General features: G+C 35.8%; 1 protein-coding gene across 1 annotated transcript in view; it reads left to right on the forward strand.

Moving 5' to 3' along the window:
- Positions 1–402: 402 nt before the first annotated feature.
- Positions 403–27,805, forward strand: part of CPS1 (carbamoyl-phosphate synthase 1) — a 163,887-nt gene continuing 136,484 nt past the window's right edge. The window contains exon 1 of the mRNA XM_081051403.1: positions 403–531. The gene's annotated coding sequence lies outside the window, so the exon portion shown is untranslated. The remainder of the gene's footprint in view (positions 532–27,805) is intronic.

Raw genomic sequence — 27,805 nt, forward strand, 5'->3', positions numbered from 1 at the left:
GAACATCAGCAGTTCTTCTAATCTTCGCTTTAAGCTTGACTCTTCTCATTCTCTCACACTCACTTGATTTCTGAGAAAATTTTCTCAACTCTAACTCAGGATATATCCAGATTTTTTTTTTTTTTTCCAGTTTTCACCAGTTCTGTCCCTGGTCCCAATCAGCATGATCTTCCCTTTAGATAACTGCAGTCGCTTCCTAACTGGTTGTGGGCAGGAACTGCTAATGCTCATCTGCATGCATATTCTTTCTTCTTTGGCACACCTCTTGTCTACATTTTCCAGACCTGTGGTATCAAGGTAAAGTTGTATGATTGGTTATCACCATTGGAATGAGTGGGGATGATGCCTGTTTCCTAAGGTGGGAAGAGTGTTTACTCTTTTCACACTCTTTCTCTTCCCACATTATCCAGCTGTATGGAGAGAAGAACCCAAAGGATCTGAGGGACAGTAAGGCTGCAAGATGGAAAAGACCTGGTGCCCTGAGTTACTCTATGGATCAGAATCATTACATCAACCTTCATTGGACTTCAAGTGAGTAAGAAATAAATTTATTATGTAGATAAATGCATGACTCTGTGCCTCAACTTTTCAGCAACATCTTTCCTGGCCATGCCATTTAATATTTTACTCCTATCCTTCTCCTGTGCTCTATTTTTTGTTTCATAGCACTTATCACCATCTAATATGTGTTATTGCTTTATTTTCTGTCAAAAAGAAAGAAATAAAGAGAGAGAGAGAAAGAAAGAAACCCCCAAAACCCTACTTTTATTCTGAATAATTGGTCTCTTTTTATCCAATAGGGAATGGGAATATTGTAACTGATCATATTCCCTCCCCACCTTTTTTATTAGATCTAAGAATCTCAGAAGAATTCATGTAAGATCTAATTAAGGAACTGTGTACTGACTCTGATTTTGTCTTACTATTTGGTGTTCATTACCTTTCGCTCTGATTTATTTAAACTTTAAATTTTAAAATTACTGTTTTATATCTATTTTTGTTACAAATCTTTCTGAAATGAGGAAAGTTATAAAGAAGAATTTATCTTTATACCTCCTAATGCCAGCAAAATTTGTGTACGTAGACATCATTGAAAAGTTTAATAAATGTAATAAAATGGTTTTTAAAAACCCTACATTCTATTTGTTTTGGGAGGTTTACACTTTTTTATTGTAAAAAGCATCTTTTCAAATGAATACAATGTCCTTTATGTCTGCATTTGTTGATTTAATTTGAGCAGATTTGGGGTGCATTTTAGGACAGAGGAGAGAAAAAGTAAAAGAACAAATCGAATCCACTCTAAAAAGAAGTCATAATTCCAGTTCGGATGATACTTGTTGCCTCCCTTTGGCCTTGGTCCTTCAGTCTGGTAGTGACTTTCACCATGGTCTAACAAGACCTCACAATTTGGATGAGGGCCTCAGTTTCCATCTTTGCTCCTCCTGCAACTGAATGACAAAGGGTAACTCACTCTTCCTGTGCATACTTTGAAACAAAGAAGGGTTAGGTTAGCTCAGTGGTTCTAAGGCTGGATTCAGCTTACGTGACCTGAAGAGCTTTTAAAAAAATACCAATTTCCTGGGCCTTAGTTCTAGAAATTCTTATTCATTATATTTGAACAAAATAAATGGCTTTAAGAAATTATTTTGTATTGTAATAATTATTTGGGCCTGAGACCCAAATACTAACATCTTTTTAAAAAGCTCTCCATGTGATTCCTTTGCACAGCCAGAGTGGAGACCATTGTCTTGCTGAGGTTTCTCCCAGCATTGACACCTTGTGACTGGGAGGATAATTTAGGTATTTCTAACTCTATAGAAAATAAAATCAGAAGCTCTAGTGATTCTATTGATAACCTTTTGGAGGTTATGTTACTCGCTGCCACTAGATGGCAGAGGCAATTCTTGGGATGAAAGAGATCCTGGTAATTTGGGATTTTTGCTTTCCCTGAGCAATATCCTTGAGACACCTAGCTTAGGAAGCTTTGTGAGGACATGACACTTTAGTTCCTTTCCCTGAGCTAGAGGCACAGAAGGTGCAGCTGTTTTGCTTGACAAGTTGATAGAGAGAGACTCATTAAATAAAAGTGCTATTGTCTGAAGGCAGAAAGTGAGCCCCTGCATAAATATTAGCTTGCATTTTTCTTATTATTTCCAGCAGGTGTGTACTTCTTCCCTCTGTATTTTTCTCTCTTTTTCTCTGTGGTGGCCTCTCTTTTTCTTTCTCTCTCCCCTTTTCTTGGTTTCTGCCTCTAAGCACTATAATCTGGTTATAATAACTAATAATGGATTAGATTTTACTTTTCTACCTTTGTGGTTGATAAAAATTTTAGGAATCTAAAAATTATTCAGACACAGCATGTTTAGGAGGGTGAACATATTCACATTACAATGGGAAAATTCTTATTCAGGGCCACTTCAGCAACAGCTGTGGCAATACCAGCTAAATCCAGGAAGAAAAGAAAAATAAAATTATACCCTACCAGGAAAAAACAGTCAAAATCCTCTCTTTTTTTCCAGTACAATTCAGGTAATGGCCAAAGCTCTGGGTGTACATATAAGTAAGGGTTTTGCACAATAATCGGGTGTGCTTTTCGGCTGTTTTTCATTGAAACATCTCAAAACACTGCTTTTTTTCTATATAGCTGCCTCTGTTCCCTAGGCTGTCAAAATGGAAGATGTGTTGTGCTTTTATTTTTCAAAAAGATTGCATTTCTTCCCTGGCTTTGTTCTAGCCCAGCTGCTTGTCATTCAGGGAGATGCTATGGTGCCAGGAAATACCATGTTGCTTTCTTCTTCCCTGACTGACATATACTGATGGGTCACTGCCTGAAACAGTGGAGCAAAGCATGGTGTGTGTCCATCCATGAAGATCCCTTGTTATTTACTCTCCTCTTGTTTCCATCTGGCAGCATTAGATACCAATCTTCATTAAAAAACAAAACAAAACGACAACCCCACCCCCACCCCCCACAAAAACCCAAACAATGCAAAAACAAGCAAAAAATGCAAGAAGAAACCTTTCTTTAAATTAATTGCTAATGTTATTTATTGCTTACTGCATGCCAAGTACATTTTAAGCACTTGATATATATCACATTGTTTAACCCTCACATCAACATCATGACCTAGGTTCTATTATTATCCCCATTTTACAGATGAAGAAGCTGAGTAAAAGTAGAGTTAAGAAAATTGCTCAATGCCACACAGCTGATAAGTAGCTGAGCGAAGCGCTGATCCCAGGCAATCTGACGCCAGAGATACTCTGTCAACCCTCCCTCCAGGTTCTAAAGGATATAATCTCCAATTGGATAGTCACTAGGAAAGGATGTATTCCTTGTTAATGTAGCTATATTTCCTTTGATATAAAATAGAACAGATGCTCAAAACTCAGTTTTTTGCCATTCTGGAGGACCTAAGTGCATACTGGTAGGTCTACTTCCTATTGGTGAGGCAATCAAGAGGAGGGGAACTTCCTTCTTAATTGTGATTGGCATTGTGCAGTGTGTCTACACAAACCTAAATAAGTTAGGAAATCAGCAATTGGGAGGATGATCTTTGTTTCTTGCTGACTCACTTCTGAGACACCTGAGAGAGGGCAGAAAATAGAGACCGATGTATATAAAACTAACAGATGACATTTGGGAGCTTTTTGCTACTAGCCATGAATTACCTTCTTTAGGTCAAAGAAGTCTAGAGAAAAGACACAACTGCTCATCAAAGAGCTTAGAAGAGCGCTTCCTTGGTGTAATTCATGTAATTTTGGACATCAAGAGAGCAAGCTACTTCCAGAGGCAGATAATAGTATTGTGAATGGGAATCTATAAGGAAGAAGCTCATATAACATTAGGGCTTTGAAATCTGTTTAATTGATATATTATGAAGAAAGCGTAGCCACTAAACAGAAAAAGAGCACAGTCAGCATTGCTATTGAAGAATGATAACCTCAGTGGAAGAATCGAAGAGTCAGCATCACTGTGCACACATCCATGGGAGTTGACAAAGAGAGGCTCAGTATTCAAAGACTTCCATGACTCCATAAGCAAAGCTTGAGGCTTAGACATAAGCTCCCATCACACTGTGAGTCAAACTTAATAGGACAAGGGTAATATGGTGCATGCATAGAACAACATAAAAAGGCTTTTCGAAAGGTTATTAGCCTGAGCTGCACGGTGTGAAGGTCAATACCAAATCCCTAGTGAGGAAGGACTATAGACTAAACTCAAAACTGACCAATTTTACAGTTTTGGGCATATGTAATATCTTGTATATTTATTTTTTTCATTTATACATTGTAGTTTCAATGACTCTCAACAAATTTATTCATGTCAGTATAATTCTCTAGTTAAATAATTTCTCTAAGTTTTAGTCTGTGACTCATTGCACCACGAAGTATGCTATTTCAGGTTTACAATCAATTGCCTCCTGACATCTTCTGATGATCTATAGGCAGCTCAAATTGAACATTATCAAAACAGAACTCAGCATCTTTCCCCTAGACCTTTTCCTTCTCCTGGAAACTATATTTCAAAGGATGACAAAACCAGCTACCTAGTTGCTCACACCTGAAATATGGATGGTACCATTTTACACTACTCTCTCACCCCCTCATCCGATCAATCTACAAGGTCCATAATTTTTATCTCCAAATAGCTCTTGAATCTATCTACTTTTCCTCTTTCCAAATGTCTTTAAGTTCAAGATCTTGTCACTTCTCATGTCTATAATTGCCTTTCTGTCTCCTCTTTGACCACATTCCCCTGTGTCCTTCTGTTTAGTTCAGTGGTTTTCCTAAAATGCATCTCTGATCCTTTTACTTTTCGGTTTAAACTTGTAATGCTTTGTAAAAGAGGAAATATTTCATAAAGGAATTTTTCAGTCCCACTTTGTTAATGACACAAACCTAAGGAAAACCCAAGAACAAATACATTGAACTTTTCTACCTAATTCCTGGAAGTTAATCTTTTTTGCTGTAATAATTCTGTATTTACCAATTTAAAGTCCCGTTTATCAAAGACTAATATACTTGATTGGTGCATAATCTTCAAAGAGAGTCTTAAGGGTTTTGAACAAGAGAGCCAGCGCAGAGATGGATCAGAAGTGCAGGGCATGCTCCTGTGTATGACTTCTGGTAACGCAGAGGTTTCCTTTTGTCAGCGATAAGACAGGTAGGCCAAGAGCGGCCCCATTCATAAATTTGGCCTGGGTCAGATCCAATTGATAGATATTCACTAAATACAAGTGTGAGTTGCAATTGTTAGTGGCCTTGAACTGCCGCACCTTGGGTCCTGGGAAATCAATGTGGCTTTGTTCAGCAGTGTCTGCTTGAAAGGACCATAAATCAGGAGTTACCATACACACCTTTTATTGTCAAGGTAATGGCAAAGAAAAATGATAGCAGTTATTCCGTTTACACAGTTTAGTCTTTTTTCTTTCTCATTGATGTTTCTTCCAGTTTTCTTTCCTTTTTTTTTTCTTTTTTGTATTGGACTAATGGGAACATATAACTTTCGAGTTTTTTCTAGAGAAACATGTGATACAAAACAGAGTATAGTTCTTAATTAGAAAAAAATGTCTTAATTATTTTTTTGGTTAAAACTCATTCTGGCTATCTCATTAATATTTTGAACTGGTCAACCAAGAGGTTATCCAAAATGAAAGTTTTGTATTTCTGATGACTGCAAGCCATCTTTTATAATTTCATATCATGACCTGTGGCATTGTATATGCTACTCACGTGACTGGGATTTGTTCATTTGCTCCTATAAAAAGTGTTTCGTGATAGGTAACCTCAGAAGGTTCTGCTATGATAGTTTAATTGCCATCGATGTGGCTCTGTGTATTCATGACGCCCTTACACTTTGGTTTCTTGTGATCTGTTGTATCTTTCAAGTAACTGATCAGTAATAATTAAGGTACCATAGATTGTGAATTATTTTCTGCTCTTAGTGCCACTTACTTTCTTTCGTGGTAGAAATAGTACTGCTAGAGACATTTGTCCTAGGTTACTATGCTAACTGCTGATTATTATCCACTATCTGTTTTCCTCCTTTCCTTATTAAAAAAAAGTCATGATTTTTAGCTGGATACATGTGTGGTTAGAATAAAGACTATATTTCCCAGCCATTCTTGTGGATAGGTGTGGCCATTGACTAAGTGCTGGCCAATGGGATGAAGGTGGAAGTGGTATGTGCAATTTATAGGAAATATGTCTAAATAGAAAGGGCTGTTTTTCTTTCATTCCCTTTTCTGATGATTGGAATATGGATATGAAGGGTGAAACTCCAGCAACCCTCTTGCACCATGAGATAACTTTGAGAAAGGAAGCCACATAAGAAGAAGAGCTGGGTCCCTGATTCTGTGGAGCCTACTACCAACTTAACTTCTGGACTTAATGGATGTAAGAGAGAACAATGTTTCTATCTCGTTTAAACTTCAACTATATTTTCTTTTCTGAATCTAATTCTCCTTATTACAAGATCCAAACAAAATTAAAGTTTAGAACTGCAAGTACTTATGCTGTGATTCCTAAATACCAGACCAAAATTTCTGATTTCTGAACTTTTCCACATGGATGACTCACAGGCTCTTCAACTCTAACTTTTGCCAAATTTAACTCATTACCTTTCCCTCCGTCTTTGCTCCTATTATGTTAATTCCAGCTAAAACCTTGAAAATGTCTTTAGTTTCTTTTCTTCTCTCACTATTATGAGAGAATACATGACAGTCAAGAATATTTTCTCCCTGAAGTGGTCTTCTAAATCAGAAAACATTTTTTTTTTAAATTTTAAAACAAATATTTATTAAATATTGACTATGTGTTCTGCATTGTACACCACTGTTTGTTTGCCTTTAATATATGTTTTTTTTACTTTCAATTACAGTTGATATTCAATATTATTTCACATTAGTTTTAGGTGGACAGCATAGCAGTTAGACATCTATATAATTTATGAAGTAATCCCCCCTGATAAGTCTAGTACCTATCTGACACTATACATAGTTATTACAACATTACTGACTACATTCCCTATGCTTTACTTTATATCCCCTTGACTATTTCATAACTACCAATTTGTACTTCTCAATCCCTCACCTTTTTTACCCATATCCTGAAACCCCCTCCCACCTGGCAACCATCAGTTTATTCTCTGTATTTATGAGTCTGTTTGTGTTTTGTTTGTTCATTTATTTTGTCATTTAGACTCCACATATAAGTGAGATCATATGGTATTTGTTTTTCTCTGTTTGACTTGTTTCACTTAGCATAATACCTTCCAGGTCCATCCATATTGTTGGAAATGGTAAGATTTCATTTTTTATGGCCAAGTAATATTCCATTGTACATATATACAACTTTATCCAATTGTCTACTGATGGGCACTTATGTTGTGTCCATATTTTGGCCATTGTAAAAATGCTGCGATGAGCATAGAGTGCTTGTATTTTTTCTAATTAGTGTTTTGGATTTATTTGGATAAATACCCAGAAATGGAATTGCTGGGTCATAAGATAGTTCAATTTTTAATTTATCGAGGAACCTCCATACTGTTTTCCATAGTGGCTGTACCAATTTGCAATCCCACCAACAGTGTATGAGGGTTCCCTTTTCTCCCCATCATAGTACATTCTTGATTGAGTTTCTTGATCAATTTCTATAGAAAATTAAATGTATTTATCAAGTGCCAAGTTGTTTCTTGTGCTTTGTATAACCACCCCATCTTTTCTGCATTATTAATTGTTAATTCTGCCTTATTAGACAGAGTTGCCATTTAACACTTCAATTCAATTTCTGGATACCTGATTCCGTTTTGCATAAGGTGTGGCTACTGCTTTCAAAATTTTAGATAAGTTATGAGAAAAGCCCTCAAAATGTAAAAAGTATATGTAGCTAAGTTATTCCTCATATATTTCATATTCTTTTGATGTAATTCTGAAAGTAAAACTACACAATCCATCTCTCTAGCATCACTTCTACACATTAAATCAAGAAAAGTGTCATATCTAAAGCTTAAAGTATTGAAGTTTACAAAATTTCCTTTTCTAGGAAGTGATATTTATGTAAATGTTAGTAGTTTAGCTTTGGTCTAATTCTGAATAATGATTGTGATGGACATTAATCTTTATCTGTAACTGCCAAGTATCTTCTAAATGACCTTTCTGTCTATGGAGAAACTAATACATCATAAGTATTCCTTGCTCTACATGTATTTTGAAATCAGATTTCTAGACTTGTTTGCAGCTGACCCAGGCCTCACCAGTCACATGAATCTCAATGAGACTTCAATTCAAAAATGGGCAGCATGAGGCATCAAGTGAAGTTTGTAGTTTTTGGAGGAAAGTGCTGGCAGAAATACTTGGCTTCAGGAATGAGCAATGATTTTTCACAAAGTTCTCAATGAAAAGGTAGCCTTGGTGATGGTGGCTGTAGTGATATCATCAAAGCTGAGCTCTAGCATGCAGTGCTCAGAGGCAGCAGTGGGAAATGTGGTTTCCTTATGAGCTCAAGTCTTTGTCTTGTTCTTGGAAGCACATTCATATGTTTATTGTTATATCCCTCAAAACAGTTCTGAGAACTACAAATTGTTATTTATTTACTTAGATTCCTGATTTATTCTTGTATTCTAGTTCATTTTAAGATAGAAATATGTGCTTTGGTATTGATTTTGGCTAAGTTTATAGACTCTTGATTTATACATATAAAAATATATTTAGTATATTAATACTTTTAACATGTTTATGTATTTCATTGAGATATAATTGACATGTAATAAACTATACTTAAAGGGTTTAATTTGATAGATGTTTACATATGTATACATCTGTGAAACTGTCACCAAAATCAAGATAGCAAATATATCCATCACCTCCCAAATTTCCTCACACCCTTTTGTATTTTCTCTGTCCTACCTATCTTTCCTGTCATTTTTTGATTATTTCAGTCACTGTAGATTTATTTGCATTTCTGGAATTTTGTAAATAAAATCAGACAGTGTGAACTTTTTTGTCTAGCTTCTTTCACCAAACGTAATTATTTTGAGATTCATCTATGTTGTTGTATGTATCAATAGTTCCTTTCATTCCATTGCTTGTGTTTGAATATTGTTCAGCTTATTTAATCTATGGGTTTATAGTTTTCATAAAATTTAGAAAATGTCATCCTTATTTATCAATTTTTTTTTCTGTTTTTCCTGTTATTGTCCTTTGGGGACTCCAATTACTCATAATTAGACCATTAGAAATTGTCCAACAGCCCACTAATGCTTTGTTTATCTTGTTAAAATTTTCTTTTTTTCTGTCCATGTTTCATTTTAGAGAGTTTTTACCTCAGTCCCCTTTACTTGACCCAAAGCTCAAAAATCTTAAAGATAGTAAGCTGGGACAATCACAGGGCTCATTTCATTTCTATTCAGTCTGTCTAGGACCTCTGATATTGACTGCCTATTTCTTGAGTCTTGAAAAGCAGTTGTTGCACATATACTATTTGGTCTTTTTTGATTGTTTCATGTGGGAAGGTGTGTCCAGTTCCTGTTACTCTATTTTTGCCCCAAAATGAAAGTCTTCAAAGAACATTATTCAATTGTTATTTATAGACCATAAAATTCACTCATTTTTGCATATAATTCAATGATCTTCAGTAAATTCTCAGAATTGTGCAACTATCACCACCATCTAGCTTTAGAACATTTCCATCAGTTCATAAAGATCTCATACCTATTTGCAATCAATCTTCTTTCTTCTCACCCTCAGCTCAGACAACTAATCTACATTCTGTCCCATAGAATTGCCTTTTCTGGACATTTTATTTAAATGGAATCAGAAATATTTGCAATGGCTTCTTTTAGTTAGGATATGGTTCTTGAGGCTTATCCACATGGTAGTCATTTATTAGTAATTTGTTCTTTTATATTGAATAGTATCCCTTGGTGTGGATATATCACACTTTCTTTATCCATTTACCAAATTGATGAACATCTGCATTGTTTCCTCTTTTGGGTTATTATGAATAACGTTTCTATGTATATCTCTGTATAAGTCTTTATGTGGACGCATTTCATTTCTTTTGAACTGATACCTAGGAGTGAAATTGCCGGGTTATATAATAAATTTATGTTTACATGTTTCAGAAACTGGCAAACTGATTTTAAAGCAGTTGTACCAGTTTACATTCCCACCTGCAGTGTATAAAATTTCCAGTTTCTTTGCGTCCTCATCAACACTTGTTATTGTCTGTCTTTTGATTATAGCTTATTTAGTGGACATCAAGTGGGTATTTCACTGAGGTTTTAATATTTATTTCCTTAGTGACCAGTGATGTTGAACATCTTTTCACATGCTTATTAGCCATGTTTTTTTTTGATAAAGCATCTGCATAACTACTTTTATCCATTTAAAATTGGGTTATTTGTCTTATTAATATTGAGCTGTAATAGTTCTTAATATATCTGCACACAAGTTTTTTTCAATAATATGATTTGCAAATATTTTCTACCAGTCCGGGTCCTATCTTTTCACTTTCTTAATGGTAACTTTGAAGTACAAATGTTTTTAATTTTTATGAAATCCAACTCATCACTTGCAAATGTTATAGATGGTATTTTGGTATAGCAAAGGGTATTATAATTAAAACAATTTTTTTTCTACTTAAACTAGCCAGTGTGTATTTTGTTGTTTTTAAACAGGAACTTTGATTGATATAATAATTCAGGAAGGAAACCAAAATAATTATATTTCTATCCCAGAAATTTTGAATCCAAAATGGGGGCAAGATAATTGGAATCACAAAACTTTATTTTGGACAGTTATAATTTTTGTTGCTTGCCTTTGTGGCTGTCAACCAGAGGGTGCTATTGGCTCAGTTACCAAGGGACTTCCTTATCTTGATGGTTGAAGCTATTTTGATCTAAGACACTCCAGAGATCATAATGGACATTTTATGTTGTTTCTTGAGTCCATGGATCTCATCACAGTCTTAAATAGAAAGAAAGAGCATATTATTATGCTTTTGTGAGGGCTCAGATAGAAAAAGAGCACCCCACAGTTAAAACCTCCTGTGAGAAATCCATGATTTTGGTCTCCATTGTTTTTAAGAAAAGCTAGTGTTCTTTCATTAGGCATCATTTTGATTTTGAAAAACAATTCTGAGAGAGAGAGGTGAATAATTAAATCAAGTGAAAAAACACTATTTAATCAACAATTAAGCTAGTTAATTCATCTTTTCTTATAGTAAGCAATGTAAAGCTACTATGGAATCCCAATATCTGACTAAACTCTGACAATGTAAGAAGAGAACTGAATTAGGAAATGGGAGAAGCAGGTACAAGCTTTTGCCCTAAGACTAACTAGCTCTGAAATATTGAGTAGTTTGCTTTTCTTATCTGAGCATCTGTTTGTCATTTGTAAGTTAAGCATGGACTAAATATTGCAGAGTTCCTTAAGCCTTCTCTAGATCTAGCTGTCAGTATAGATAACCATCTGGAAACACTTTCTTTTCTACCTCAAATCATCCATCTTTATTTTAGGACAGAGTGAGCTGGATTCTCTCTACTTTAGGGGCTAGAGGAGAAGGAACTTTCTAAAAACCTGAGCTGACTATTGTGTCTGCATGTGTTACAGGAAAGAAAGCTCATGTAGGCATGTATGAAGTGCTTGGCATTATTTCCTGCAGTGGGTGTGCTCGCGAGTAGGGCAAAGATGGGCTGGAAAGATCGTTGTTCCTCTGACCAGGGATGTTGAACCTTTGCTCTTTGTCAGAGCCCCATTGTGCAAAACAAATGTGTGCTCAATGGAGGGTACTTCAGGCCACGAGCAAGCCGTACACACAATTATGAAGCAAATGGAGCTGCATTCTGCAGTAGTCATTACTTTTTGTATATCCTTTGAAATTTTGGAACACCATATTTAGTGAGACAGCATATGCAAAAGTGCCTACCACAATAACTGTCAGAAGGTAGCCACTCACTGAATATTATTTCTCTTCCTCCATCTTCCCTATACCTTGTCCCCTATCATTTTCTGTGATGTTTATCTTTCTCCATAAACCTCTGGAACTTTCATATGGTTCTCTGTTTATTCCGGATTCTCAATTAGAGTCTGCCTAAGTCTTTGATTCTTTTTCACACTTTTGCTGTTACTCAAAGTTTACCCAGTGTGTGTATTTTTCCTTCTTAGACCTACTAGAGAGCTAGCTAGTAGAACCAAAGGGCGATTTATTTACAGAAGAAGTATTAAATTAACTCATATTTATTGAATGCTTACTACATGCTAAGCAATAGGCTAGTGATGAGGCTACATTAGGAAACAACACAGATAAAAGTTCCTGTCTCCATGGAGCTTACATTCTAAACACTGAAAAGTAAAGATAAGAACCAGTAGTGGACATGTTGTTTTTGATGTTCCAAAATTCATTTGCCTATTTTCTTGTTTCCTGGCAACTTCACCCCAATATTTCTATGGAAAACGTGTCATCCTCCTTTGATTGGAGTTTTGGTCAAACTGTCCCTCAAGTTACTCCAATCTCCTTTAGCCAATTTGTGGGCACATGACCTTGCTGGATCAATCAGATGCTCTGTCAGATCGAGTTACAAAATAACTGAAAATTATTGGAGTGAATTCAGCTCAAAGTTGGCACTCTGACAAATACTATTAATTCCTATTACCTAGAACCTCATAGCTTCTCTAATTCTTGTTGGTTCTAAAGGCCTTATTCTAGACTATTCCTTCTGTGCAAAATCTCCTTCAATAGTCCTTGTTTAAGTTATTGAGTTTTGTGTTGCTTGGAACCCAGTAATCTTACTGTACTAAATTGGTCAAGCAAGAAATATCACAATAAAAAAATCTGTAATTTAAATTCAACTCCAAGGCTCATCCGCTAAGCTGGCAGAAAATTAAATATAATTTTATTGAAATCTGCCATCTCTGTAAGGATAAGAAATAGGGGGCCTTCTGTTGTCATCAATCACTTTTCTACATGTGTCATTGCTGAAATATCCACTATCCCAGCATCTATGTCACATCAGATCAGGGACAAGGGAATCTTTTTTTTTATGTCTGGACACCCCTAAGTTAGGTTTCAGTTTCTATATAGATGCACCACGTAAAACTTATGTATGTAAGTATATATAATTTGTCTGAAACTTCCTCTCCAGTACAAATTATTCTGATGCAAAACCTCCCTCAGACAGTTAACTTATCTGAGAGCCTATTCTGTCTTCTAAGAACAGAGGGCAAACTATCATGTGCATTCTGTCTTATTCATTCACCTGTCTCCTATAAATGACCCTGATTTGTGTACTTAACTCTAGGGAACAATTCATTTACTTATTTATTTAGCATGTACTGATTAAGTTTTTGCTTTGTCCCAGGTCCTGTGTGAGGCAATAGAATTACACAGAAGAAACTACTGTAGTTTCTGCCCAACAATGACTCATAGTCATGGTAAGGAGGGTTGGTTAGTGAGGTGGTGGATAAATAATCATATAATTATGGCATTGATAAATGCCGTGATAGAGGTATAAAAAAATGCATAATGGGAGCACAGAGGAAGCTACCAGGATAGGCTCCAGCTACCCTTGGAAGAGCAGGTTGGAAAATAATCATCTGACTTCTTTTGATTAATCTTTCTAAATGTATATATGAGCTCGTATAGCTCACGTTTATTTCAATGTTTAATATTAGAAAATATTACAAGTATTTGGGGTCTTTACTTAGAAGTTAGGTGATGTTTTTGTTACCAGAAATATGCTATAGGGACTTAAGTCTTGTTTTGATCCATTAGCCTGTGGTAAAATTGGTTGAAATTCCAGTTTTCCAGAACCTATCAATGACGTTAAGTTAGGACTTACTGTACCTTGTACTGGTGTCTGACACACAGCAGAATTCAAGAAATTTTTCTCTCTCCCCCCTCTCCACACACCCTGAAATTTATCACAGAAGCCATAAAGCTGAAGGTTACTGATAAAAAGTGCTCGGTGGATGCATTTGAGAAGGAGTGGGAAATTGATTAAAGAAAGAGGATGAAGCTGGATTAAAGAGAGGCTTTGAAACTAGGTAGACGCTTTTGTGAGTGAAAATCACAAGCTCAAACATTACTTAACTAGAAGTTTAGTGTTAAAGTGAAGACAGAAACCAATAATACAAATTGCTATCATCTTGTCACTTAATTAATCAATACTGTCATTTATCTGTGACATTTCTATTTGGTAAAGACCCCCAAATCTATTTTCAATTTTTATAGATTTGCAGAAATAGTACAGGTGGGATATTTACATTTGAACTTTTACTTAAAATTAAGCCGTGATATTTTTCAGTTATTTGATAGTCATTTTTAGTTACTTCTTCCTCCCTTCTTTATTCCTCTTAGGAAATCATTGTTAATAATTAGATGGGCTTCCTTCCATACATTTCTTTATGCTCATAGAACTGTATACAAACAAAAAACACCTATATTAAGTTGTTTGTTCATTTTCCTAAAAAATGAAATAACTTACTTTTCTTACCTAAAAATATATCAGGGACACCCAGCTAACTGCAGGACTCCCATAATACGGAATGTTATACACATACTGAAAAATAATCATACCAACATTCGATCTATAAAGGACCTAGGAGATCAACTAGTTTAGTGGTTCCCAAAGATAAGTCTACCCAGTGCAATTATTTTCCTAGCAGGCAGAGATTTTGAACATGAAAAGTGTTGAAAAATCTTTAAAAATTAGTCTAGCAGTGGTGGGGAATAAAGGATTGGAGGGAGGTGTCTGTGACCATCTTCCAGGTCTCAACTTGAATGTTATTTCCTCAGGGAAATGTTCTCTGATACCCCTGACTAGGATAAATCACCCTCTTACTCATAGATGTTCTCATAGAATCTTCTATTTGTTCTTTCTTATAATTACTGTCATAATATTAATAAATTATTAATTGTTAATAAACTAGTCATTGTCCATATTTTATATCTGTTATATCTTCATAACGTAATATAGTCCTTGACAGATAAAAATGAAACACTTAGAAATGAATGAATGAGCAGGGGATTGTGGAGGGGGTTGGGGAGCAGTTATCCAGCTGTTGAAATTTGATGCAGTGGAGTCTGAGTGGGAGATGAAGTCAGTGACAAGAAGGTTGCATCAAGGACTCAGAGACTGATGTTTTCCTTGTGAATTCATGGCAGAAAAGGTTACAGTCCTTAACATTTTAGGACAATAAGCTGGCCTTTGTTGGTCCCCTAGGAAATAATTTGACTCTTGGTAAAAGATTCACGGTAACCAAATGTGTAGAGATATTATTCATTTAAAATAGAGGCTGTCCCTTGAAAGTGCTTGCACTCTCAGCACAGGTCACCCTGTTGTCAATGTTGAGGTATGTGGGGACTGTAAGTCATAGTCAGTCGATTGTTTAGTGGGCATACAAGTGGAGCGAAAAGGAGGTGATGATTCCCAGGCATATTTTATCCAAGTTGCCGTGTGATCATATAAAATATTTTTACTCCACAGCAGAAAAACAGAAACCTTTTTAGTGACCTGACTGCTATCTCGCTGATGAACACAGTACTACTTTAGCTCCTTTAAAAATGTTTCAACAATGACTCCACTTAACATTTACCAATACTATATTTATGTCAAAAGTATTGATTAATCTTTAGTAAAATATTATAGATCTGAGAGACATTCTACCTCCTTTTATTGTTGTTGATTTAACTCAGTCTTATTTTCCTTTGTATTGGTTAAGGTTCTTCTGCTTGCAAGCAACAGAAATCAATAAGGTAAAAAAAGAAAAAAAATAGTATTTATTGGAGATACACCAATACACCAAAAAGGAAAGGATGCTCAAAACCATAGTGCTTCAGAATGGTGTTGACTCTGGGCACCTCAGTGGGGAACCTTCTGTAGCCATTCCTTCTGTATCTACTACAGTGTTTCCCCAAAAATAAGACCAGGTCTTATATTAATTTTTGCTCCAAAAGACACATTCAGGCCTATGTTCAGCAGATGTCATCCTGAAGTCGTACTGGGCTTATTTTCCGGTTAGGTCTTGTTTTCAGGGAAACACGGTACACTCTTCTTCCTTTAGTTCCAAGTTCATGGGTGTGAGTGAGGCAGATTTCTGTAATCCTATTTACTTCTGGCTATAATAGGTCAAGGGAATCTAAAATAAGGTGCAGTTAGTAGTAGGAATTGAGAGGACACTCTTGTTATGGGTTAACTTTCTCAGGAAAATTGGATAGGATATTGTGGCTAACTGAATATGGGGCAGAAGAGAAAAGGATTAATCAAAGAAAATGTTAACTTTTATAGCCTGGGGTGATTGAGAAAATAGTGATGCTATGAGAAAATTTAAAATGTAGAGTACTTTTTGGGGGAAGGGAAAAGGAGGGAATTATTATATGCTTGACTCTATGCATATTTGAGTTTATCATGATGGTAAGAAGTTCAAGTTAAACTTTTTAAAGGGAGTTATAGTGGATATAGGACTGGAAATATAGTCAGGTGTTGGTATAGCTATGAGAACAGAATAACTCTCCCTGGAGTTAATTTTGTATATCTCTGACTCTTCTCATTTCCTTGAACATAGGAAGCATGTCTTAATTATCTTTCAATCTTCTAAGGTTTAGCATTTAGTAGGCACAAAAGAAGTTACTATGACATTAGATTGAAGTCTACAGAGAAAAGAGCAAAGTACTAAAAAATTTTCACTTTCTCTTAGAACAAGTTCAAAATTTCATCTCCATTTTTCAAGGTTTTGCCCATAATAATCAATCAATTTATTTTAGAGAATAAACCTCTTTTGATAACCAGAGAATCCATCTGTAGCATTATTTCCTCCAGTCAGGTTTATAGGACTAGGGATGGATTTTTTTCATTTGCCTTTTCTTGATTGTGGGGCTTATTGCATTCTAGATGCTTATGCCCTAAACATTGACATCTTGAGAGAAAGGAATGAGACCTTTTAGTCTGAGTTTTCCTTTGATTCTGACCAAAAAGAAAAAAGAAATCTGAAAAAATAGCATTCCAGAATATTTTTCCTTACTCTTCACTACTTAATCAATACTTCCACCAGCAGCAAGAGCAGAATATCTTCCTTCTCTTGGAAGGAGAAGCTAAGTTAGACACGCTGATAATAAGTGACAGTATTGTAGAGATGGATGGGGATGGGAAAAATATAGATTTTATTTGATTTCATCTTAACTGCTTTTATTCTATTCCCATTTTATTGCCCATTCATTGCTCCATGTCAGTTCAATTCTATGCCATTTCATCTTGTGAGATATATACACAATATAAGGCATTTTCACTCAAAAGCATTTTCAGATCTTGTCATCAGTTAAATCTTCTCTTCTCATGGATTTCAAATTTCCTATAATGAATTTTAGTTATTTTAAGCTCCTATTTTTTTTAATTTGTAGATTGTTTTATTTTATTAAAAGTATAATATGATTATATTTTGGTAATGGTTACTACTTTATAATTATTTCCATGATAGGAAGATTGATACTGAAGACAATTTAGTGACCTGTATGAAGACATAAGTTCACTTATCTAAAAGTTGGGTCACATATCTAAAAGTTATTAAGTCTCTTACAAAGAGTGTTGTTATATTATCTAGTAAAATACAAATTTTGGTGGATGGAGTTATTAATTCTTTAAATGGATTAATCTCTTCTGATATGGTGTGATGTTTGTGGAAAATGCCAACAATTTGCTGTTCTAAATGTCACTGATCCATAATAAAACAATTTGCACCTTTTTTCTTCTATCCGCAATGATAAAATAAGATTATTCACTCTTCTTCATCAGATCCTCTTTCATGTTACAATAATAATGAGCATTGACTAGAACTCTAACCATTTTACCTGAGATAGGTACTCATTATGCTGATTTCACAGAGGAAGAAACCAAGGCACATAAATGTTAATTATTTTCTCATTTAGTGGTAGAATTAACATTTAAATTCAGATGGTTTAACTCTAGAACCTGCATTTTTGGCCACTATTGTCACCAGACACACTTGTCTTTGGTACACACATGAAAGACATGAAGATAAACATCACAGTTCCTAAAGCAAAGATTTTCCGATTGGCTTTCTGTGAGAAGTGTTCAACCAGAGGGTAGTTAATTTTAGTAGCTATATTTTATTGGGTGTTTTCAGTACTGTAAACTCATCCTGATAACAATAGTGCTGCAACTTAGTACTATGTTAGTATTTTCATTCTTCAGATAAGGAAACTGAGTCTGAGGAAGATTATATAGCTAACTTAAGGCAGTAGTTGTGAAAGGTAATGGTAAAGTCAGTAGTTAAGCCAAGTTCCAGAATTTTCCTGCACTGTCACAAATACTGCCTATTCTTTTTTACCCCACCTACATTCATGATCTGGTATGTATGTAGCTGACAACCAGCTACTTCAGAATCAACTGCGGTGCTTGTTAACAATTTAGCTCCCCAGTTCCAAGTGTAGCAATTCAGATTGAGTAGATCTAGTGTGTGGACCAAGAATCTGCATTTTTAACAATCATCCCTTGCAGTCATTATGCACAATAAGCTTGGAGCACAATTGTCTTAGTTAATATTAAGAAAACGTTTATGAGAGAGGTACTGATTTTTAATGTTTTCTTGAAATGGTAGATTTCATATTAAGTATATGTTATCACAATCTAAGAAAAAAAAAAAAAACATTTGTGGGAAATCACATGTATGCCCAGCCTTCCCATCACATCCCCCCCAGCTGCTGGTCAGCACCAAAATGTTTTTTTCAGGTGACTGTAATCAGAATGAGTGGGTTTCATGGAGACACAAGATGATGCTTTAAAGAAAAATTTTAAGACCAAGGATCCAAGACACAGCTCCAAGCAGGACTGAAAGTTTGGAAGTGAGTGACCAGACGAACGATGTAAAATCCACCCCCTTTGGGGCCTAGAGCCTTGTTGCTGCTGGGCATGCCAGGAGCACTGCTCTCCTCTGGCGATTTGGGCTCCGCCCCTGAGACCTAGGCCTCCTCTTTGACCCATGCCGCCATTTTTTCTGTTTCTGGATTTTGTTTTTTAATTTTTTTTTTATTTTTAAATTTTGAAAAACAACTGGTAATATGTCCTAAAAACTCTTGCCATGTCACCAGATGAGTGAAACTGCAAGGCTTGTGAACTCTCCAGGACATGACTTAAAATTTCTGGTTTCTGATATAGGAAAAACATGTCTGGTTTCTGATATAGGAAAAAAAAATGCTGGTTTCTGATATAGAAAGAGCAACTTACATACAAGTTGAAAGATCATGGCCTTGGGGCCAAACTCCCTAGGGAATTAATTTTAGCCATAGCGGACAAAGACACAGAAAAAAAGTTTCAACTCTGCAGAACAATAATTGTATGTTCAATTCGCAATTTTGAACAGAATTCTTGTGCCAGCCGTTAGCTCCTGTGGTTTCTATGTAGCATTGTATAATGGTCTCTCAATTGTCTAGTGATTTACCAGTTATTTTAGGATTTCTATTTCTTTGGTACTTATCATTCCATGACTACTTGAAAAAGTGAACAATTAAAGTAATCAATTTGGAACATTTTAACGAGCCAATCCAACCCAAAGCTTTGCATTTAAGTAGTTCTTCAAATCTGAGCAGGTTATATGCCTCCCACCTCTGTTTTATTTGGCCTAATGAATGAGAAAAGACCAAAAAATGTTAGAGAATTTCTGGTAACTTTGAAGTACAGAAAAAAAAAGGTCATTTATGGGGAGGAGTTTATAATAGAATGATCTTTGAACTGATGGTTTGCTTAAATTGTTTACAATTCACTACAAAAAAGGATTTGGGAACAAGATTTTAATTTGGCCTTGATATGAGGTTAAACTTTAGCCACATTGTATTATGTCCTGAATGTTAAGATTTAAGTACAACTGAGTTGTTATAACCCATATTTCTCTTCCTCTATGTGGCATATGGTTTTCTAGACTGCTTCTTTTGTAAGATGGAGACCCAGAATATAATTTCTCCTATTTAATTACTGGAAAAAAAAGTAAACTCACACATTAATTTAGCAGCTTAAGGACCCTAAATCAGTGAGGAGAGCAAGGATTTCTGATTGGTTCATGTGATGCTGTCCTCCAGGGGTGTAGGGTTTTGTTAATTCTGAAAATCCACAGTTCTCTAGTAATCTTATTTAGTTAAATCTCTGATTAACACTATGTTCCTGCATCCAGTTTTCATTTAGGGCCCCTGGGGTGAAAGTTTAAGAATTTCATTTAGCTGGATCACAAAGAGGCATTTTAGAAAATAATTTTGGAGGGTTATAAGACAGCTCCAAACTTTAAAATAAGGCAACAAGGTCTGTATCATTGACAGATTTAAGAGAAAAAGCTTCATTACTGTTTGACCTTGGAGTCATTTTGAAGGGGAATATGTTACTTGGAAAGTATTAGATTAGAAATTATTCAAAGAATGTAGAGAGAACCTGATAAACAGCTAAGTGAATGGCTTTCTACTTAGTCATGAATTCTGAATTACTCTCTTGTTTTGAAATATTCTTGCATAAAACTCATGTAGATGTACATTCTTGTGTTTGTCCACTGTTTCTTGTGGACCAGGGTGGTTACTAGAAAGGGAGACTTGAGGACAAGCAATAACTAACTAATAATTATGTCTGGCTTTTAAGATTGAAGTTTGTCAGGTCAAGAATGATAACTGGCTGCTTTAGATTTTTATGTAGTGGTATATATTCTGGTGCTCAGAATTCTGAGTTATTCATTTGGTTTAGGAGATGGCTATTTAGAAATAGCTAAGTAAATAGGTGTGTATACCCGTGAGTTAAGTACTAACAAAATGATTCTTATATATGATGCCTTATACCTGGTAAGCAGTTCTAGCAACCTGATCACCAGCTTGACTCACAGTCCAAATGAGAAGATTTTTTTGAGGAGGGTGGGGTGGGAGGAATAGGACACAGTACTCTGCCTTACAAATTATACTCTTTGATTGTAGTTAATTGAATCTTCCAGGTTAGATAGGTCTTCAAGAAGACAATCCTGCAAAACCTAATCTCAGTTATTATCAAGCTAAAGTGGGCAACCCAGACAGTGAGTGTCAAATGACGCTGAGAAAGGTAGGGAAGAGCAGTGTTGAGAAGGGAAGAAAGTAAGTTTTCAGGGATAAGATTTTCCTGGCTGGTGGCTTGACCATGAAGGACAGGGTACTAGCACTTGGCAGCCTGCCATCATGTTCCTCAAATCGATGGCGTCTTATGGACTCAAAGAAGACCCTAAGGATAAAAAGTGTTTCTGGTTTCCTGAAGGCTTACATTTCAGGCAGTGTTGGAAAACTGAAAACTTCTCAAGAGTTGATGGTCTTGAGATTGCAAAAATAACAATAACAACAAAGATAAATAATAGCTAGCACTTTCATGGCACTTACTGTATGCTAGATACTGTTGTAAGCACTCTACCTATAAATCACTCATTTGCTTTTTACTACAACCCTACAAAGCAGTCAATGCCATTATTCTAATTATAAAGATGGGAAATTGAGGCACAAGGAAGGTAAGTAGGCAATTTTCCCAAGGTCACACATTTAGTAGGTGGTGGAGCTAGGATCTGAAATAGGTAGTCAGGCTCCTGAGCTTTCTTAGTTATAACCTTCGCAAAGAATGAAATTCCTAAGATACGCACCCATTAATTTAACGATGCATGTCTAGATTCGTAGAGCTGGAAGCAGTGGTAACAGGTCATATATCTGGCTTTTTAAAACAATAAAAGTTCATCTGGTTTTTCTAAAGGAATCACTTTGAGTATTTCCCAGATTTGCAAGTTAGGGACTTCTTAGATGGTTTCTATATCTATTTCTGGGAGGCACCTGAGGGATCATGCACCAGACAGTAGCCTATCAAAGGGAAGCAATAAAATGATCATTAATAAACACCATGGGAACAAGTTCATTTCAGAGTAATCAAAAATGATTCTTTGTTCCTCTTGCTCTTCAAAGGAAAGCAGTTGGGGAACAGGGAAACCAACTGCTAGAACCCCCTCTGCCTGGTTTAATCAGATAGTAACCTGTTGAATCAAGCCAGAGTCCTCAGCTGCCCTTTGTTGGCTGCCCCTTGATTAGTCCAAGTGTAGTGTGACTGATAGAGCCATGTTGAATGTTCATGCCACATGTTCTGATGAGTTAGCACTTGGCTGCTCCTATCACACAGCTTCATAAAGAAGCATTAGAATATTCTGTGGGGAAATAAGCAATGTTTCAATGGCAAACATGCTTCTGGTGAAGGAGCTGCCTCCAGAGGCACACATTGCTTAGGTACACAGCCAGCCCTGCAGTGACTGATGGGTATGCTGTTCCCTTCAGGTGTTTTCTTTCACTTGTGCTGTGAAAGGGATGAAGGGCACCTTTGAAGGAGGAGGGAACTTGCATAATCACTTCATCTTTCTTCTGCTAATGCTAACTCATTCTGGAAAGATAAATGACTGTTCACTCTTGTAATAATTAGCAAAAAAATTAATATATATTGCTGTGGGTAGGATTTGTACATTTCTAGGATTGTTACACTGTGGCTGTTCTTGACCTCTGTATATCACATTGATTGCATGCTTTTGTAAGCTTGAAAGTGTCTTAGAAGAAATAGGCAGTAAGTTCCCAAGAAGTCTCAGTGGATCTGTTTTACATGGAAATATACAACTGATAAGACAATATAGTGGGTTTACAAATGTACCGTCATAAATTAGATGTACAGCAGTGATTGTTTATTTTTTCTATTCCTGAACCTAATTTAGCTCAAGCCTCTATTTGCTATTGACACTTCAACTTAGTTAATTGCAGTTTATTCAGTGCAATTCTGAGATTATGTTTCTGTCCCCTTCTTTGATTATCTAGATGAGATGTCTAGATGTCTATTAGAGATGATCTAAATTGTTGTGTGCCTTATAGGCCATTCTAGCACTGGGAGAGGAATGTCTTGTTTCTTGGGTCTTTTCTGGTTCTTTCTGACTTCCAGTGAGGTATAGCAGGTCTATTCTAGTGCTGGGCCTCATATGCAGCATCTGGTGTTAATAGAATGAAGCCTGGCTAAGCCTCTGGTCTAGAGGTCCAGACTCTATGCCCCATTCCCTAACTTTGGCTCTCTTCAGGCCACAGGACCTCTGAGCACATCTCTGTTTTAGCTTTGAGGATGCTGAAGTACTCATGGCTGCTTTCCATGTAGAAAGTGGACTCTGTGGCACTCTAGGAGGCTTCCTGTGGTTCATCTGTCTAGACGCTTCCCCAGCCATTGTGGTGGCCTTTGTGCTGTATGGCTTTGGTGCCATGCTGAATAAGGGATTTTCCTAAGAGCTTGCAATGTTTGAGAAACAAAGCATTTATGTCCTGCTCTGGGTGTTTTAATTGTTTTTTCTATACAGGGATTTTAATCTTGGGGGTGTTAGGTGAGTAGGTAGAGACAGGTTAGAGATATAAAGTTCACCATTCTCTTCCTTAATGATACTAGATGCTTTTTAATAGGAATTTCTTAAACTTTTGTACTTTGAAATGCTGATAAACTTCAGAGGTGTATCATATATTATCTAAAGATGAATTAATTGGCTTTGGATTTCCATTTCCTCAAAGCCCCACCAGGTTCAGGTACGGTCCATTGCTAAGGGGTTAATTTTCAAACCAGTGAGTGGTGAGAGTGGCCAGTGAAAAAGGAAGGGAAAAGGCAATATAATCAGTAAAATTTTTTCCATGTGAATAATTTTTTCTGTTTTTTTTTTCTTTCATTCGCTGTGTGTAGTGGAAGGAATGACAATTGCCTAATTCAGTCTGGTTGGAGTAATTGGCATGGGACTAGTAAAGAGTTTATGTACAGGATGGTCAGTTCTCTAGCATGAAACTACCATCCTCCTCCCATGGTGAGGCTGCCACACATAAATAACAAACAGCACCTGCCAAAACAGCCCTCTGAGTTATTGAGTACTGACATACCTGAATGTTCTCTAGGTGTTACAACAGCTACACTCAATTGCTATTCCATTGTAGTCATAATCAAATATGACACCCTGATTCCAAGGTGGATCTTATACCATCGATTTGTAGTAAGCTACCACATTTCCCTGAAGAGTGTGTCATTTATATGGAAATTGTAAGACAGCTGTGATTCTTTTAGGATCAGTGATGATGTGATTTATCGGGTACTATCGACAGATGATGTGCTTGTGCTTAGTCTGGGCTTGCACAGAGGCTAAAGTAGTCTGTTACCCTACAACACATGTGGCGTTTCTTCTTCCCCACTACTCCCCAGTACTACTAACCTTTTCAGGCTGAAAGAACAGTACTGTATTAGAACTACAGACAATATTTTACACACATACACACACACACAGACACACATGCACCGGGTCTCTGCTGTACAAACCAAGTACAAGTTTAAAACTTAAGTCTTTAACTCTCAGTTAACTATCTTTCTGTGGTAACGAGCAATAAATTCTCTTCCCCTAGAGGATGAGTGCTGTGATCCTCCTGGCCTTGGGGAGAGCAGCGGTGTTAATTATGTTTTCTACAGTAGCCATTTTTGTTTGTGGCAGGATTTGAAATAAGAATAGAGATTTTATAAGTATACAATAAAATTATCTTTCAAATTATTAAGGTAACTTTTTCAGATTTCCTGTCTTGTCCCAATATAATATTCAAAACTTAAAGGCCATAATTTTATAGGGGCCTATATTCCCTATTATAATAAAGCCCATGTCTTAATTTCTTTCCATATTTATACATATTTTCCATTATTATACATAATGGTGACACATTTGAAATGTTCTATTTTTGTATATTACATATTGTACAATATAGCCCAGAGTGAGAGTTCAGTTGGTCTTTGAAAAAAATCAGGAAAACAGAATTTTAAAGAGGCTAAACTTTTCAATATATTAAAATGAGATATCCTTACACATTTAAGTAAAGGTATTAATTTGAATTTCAATAATTTACTTCATATTCTTTTATTTTTTTAGAAATGATGTTGTCTCAAGTAAGGATTTTTGTTTATGTTGGTGTTTTTGAGAGAATACCATTGATCTTTATTTAATTGCTATTGCATGATTAAATACCAGTCCATTGACATCCAGTGGAGATGGTAGGATGAACAATGTGCAATTTATTAACTTTCAACACTATCCTAACATATGGTTTCATTTTTAATAATTTTCTGTAATATTATACAAGTATATTATAAAGTAGACAATAAAAAATATTACTTACATCCTACTCTCAGACCACCATTTTTAGTATTAATATACAGACAGTGCCAAAAAAAATACACACATTTTAAGAAAGGAAGAAATTGTACTTATTGTAATACTCAATCTATACTGATAAAAAATGAATACAAGTCACGTTTGACTTCTACAGTTACATGAGATGCTCAAAGTGGTTACCATCAGCATCCAGACACTTCTGATTACGGTGAACTACTGCTTGAGCATAGATAACATCTCTTAAAATGTGTATACATTTTTTTGGCACCCCCAGTAGATTGTCAACTTTTAACAATATGAGTAGTACATTGCTCTATTGTCAATGCGAAAAAAACATTATGGAAAAAGTTAACATTTTATTCAACAACACTCCTCCACATGGGAAAATTCTTCCTGCTACCACAGACTATTATTACCCAACTGATAATATCCTTTCAGACCTTTATCCTTTTTTCACAGGTAAAAATTGTGTGCTTTTTGTGCATGTATGCATGTTTTATTAATGTTACGTTGTATGTGTCATTCTGTAAATTGCCTTTCTTACTTGTCAGTATGCTTTAGAGATTTTTCTTATCTAGGACTCACCATTAATTAGTAGGGGAACCTTGGGAAGACAACTTAAGTTTTGTGCCTCAGTTTCCTTATATGCAAAATGAGAGTAACAAAAGGTCCTGCCTCACAGGGTTGTTGGAAGATGAAATAGGTTAACACATGTAGAACACTTAGAACAGAACTAACATGAGAATGAACTTTGTGTAAGTTGTTTGACTACTCTGTGTATATAGAAATCTACTTTAATCTTTTAATCTGCTGCAAAATATTCCACAGAATTAGCAGACTATGTTTTGTTTAGTCATATCCATTGATTATTTTGAAGCAAGTTTTGGAATTACCCTCAGAGGCTCAAATGTACAAAGAAAATACAGCTTATTATATATATATATATTTGACCCGATCTATGCTGCCTACTAAAAATTAAACTTTTGTCCAATCTACTAACCTTTATCTTGAATCCAATGTTGCAATTCAAATACTCTCTTTAATAATTCTGTCCCTGCTTGATTGACCAACGTAGCTACTCAGTTTTTCCAAGTTCCAAATAGTCACCCTATTCCTTGTCAAGATGGCACCTAGCTGTTTGGCTTACTGATTCGGTGGTGGAGAAGAAAAGGGTGCTCAGATTGATGTAGGTCCTCTGGATCCTCACTGATAATTGCAGAGGGGCTGGGCTGGTTCGCTCTCTGGGCTGGTCTCTGCTGTGGTGTTATGTCTCATCTCTTTGGGGTGACACTGTCTTTAGCTCTTTTCCCCTTGTCTGAAATGATCTGCTTGCAGTGGTCTTTTCATCTCAACCCTAGGCCTTGTTATTTCTCTGGTACTTTCAAAATCTCTGTGTTGCCACAGCAAGGACTTGGTCGATTCTGGGTCTCCAGTTTTCCAGGTCTGGAATGCCATGATCTCTGTTTCAGGTTCATGTATATGTTGGCCTGCTACTATCATTTCCACTCTATGACTTCTTTACTTCCTTGAAGAATAGTCTGGGGTGAAGTATCAGGTGTGGGAGTGGGAAAAAGGAGTCCTGATCTGACCTCTTTGCTTCCCTGGTGTTTCATTCTTCTTCCCACCCCATTCTCAGCCTAGAAGTGGACTTTGGACCGTCTGCTTCCTCTATGGCATTTCTTCCTTCTCTCTTCTACTTCAGTGCCCAGTGGTCATCAGAAAAAGGGTTGGCCTTTTTGTAATAGGAAAGAATGCTATGCAATCTGAGTCCTACAGGCCAGGTCTGATAAGTTAATAAGAGTTTAAAGATTTTCAAATATCGTTTCTCCTTGGACAAATCTTATTTTTAGAACTATTGTCTTTCTGCAAAATACATTAGAATGCTGGAGATAAATATTAACTTTCTCTTTGTATTCCTGCTGTAGTAATCTTAAACTATCCCAGAGCAAATGGGGTTTGTATGTAGTGAAGGTCAGTAAAAAGAATTTCAAAAGAGAAAAGAACATTAATACATTTAAGCATTATTCCCACTGGTTCATTTCTGCTGCAATGAATATTTATTTTATTTTTTGCATGTTTTAGTATTTCTCTAAGTTATATACTGCAAAATGTAATTGCCATAGGGTATGCACATTTTACATTATGCACTTTACTATATAATGACAAATTGTATTACAGAGTGACTAGACCAATTTATACTCAAGCTATGAGTGACTAAGAGTATCCTTTTCTTATCAGTGCGAGATATTTTACATAACTTTTTCCCACTTAAATTCTCTCAATAATCCTCCACAACAGGAATTTTTATTGCCATTTTATATATAAAGAGACTGAAGTTCAAAGAGTTCAAGCAACTTGCTCAAGCCCACACAGATAATAAGTGCCCGATTTGGGAATCCTTTCAAGCAAAGCATAAGAAGCCTACTATTTTATCCCTCCATTAACCAGAAATCTGTGTGTATTTTGGGTTAATCTTTATAATATTCAATACTACTGTTTTCTTCATGTCCTCGTTAATAATCTAGGATAAAATGGAAAATGATATCACAAATAATGGACAAAAGATGCTATTTCATTAGTTAGCTCAGTTTAACACCAATTTACTG

The sequence above is a fragment of the Rhinolophus hipposideros genome (genome assembly GCF_964194185.1).
Source record: "Rhinolophus hipposideros genome assembly, chromosome: 6".
Lineage (NCBI taxonomy): Eukaryota > Metazoa > Chordata > Mammalia > Chiroptera > Rhinolophidae > Rhinolophus > Rhinolophus hipposideros.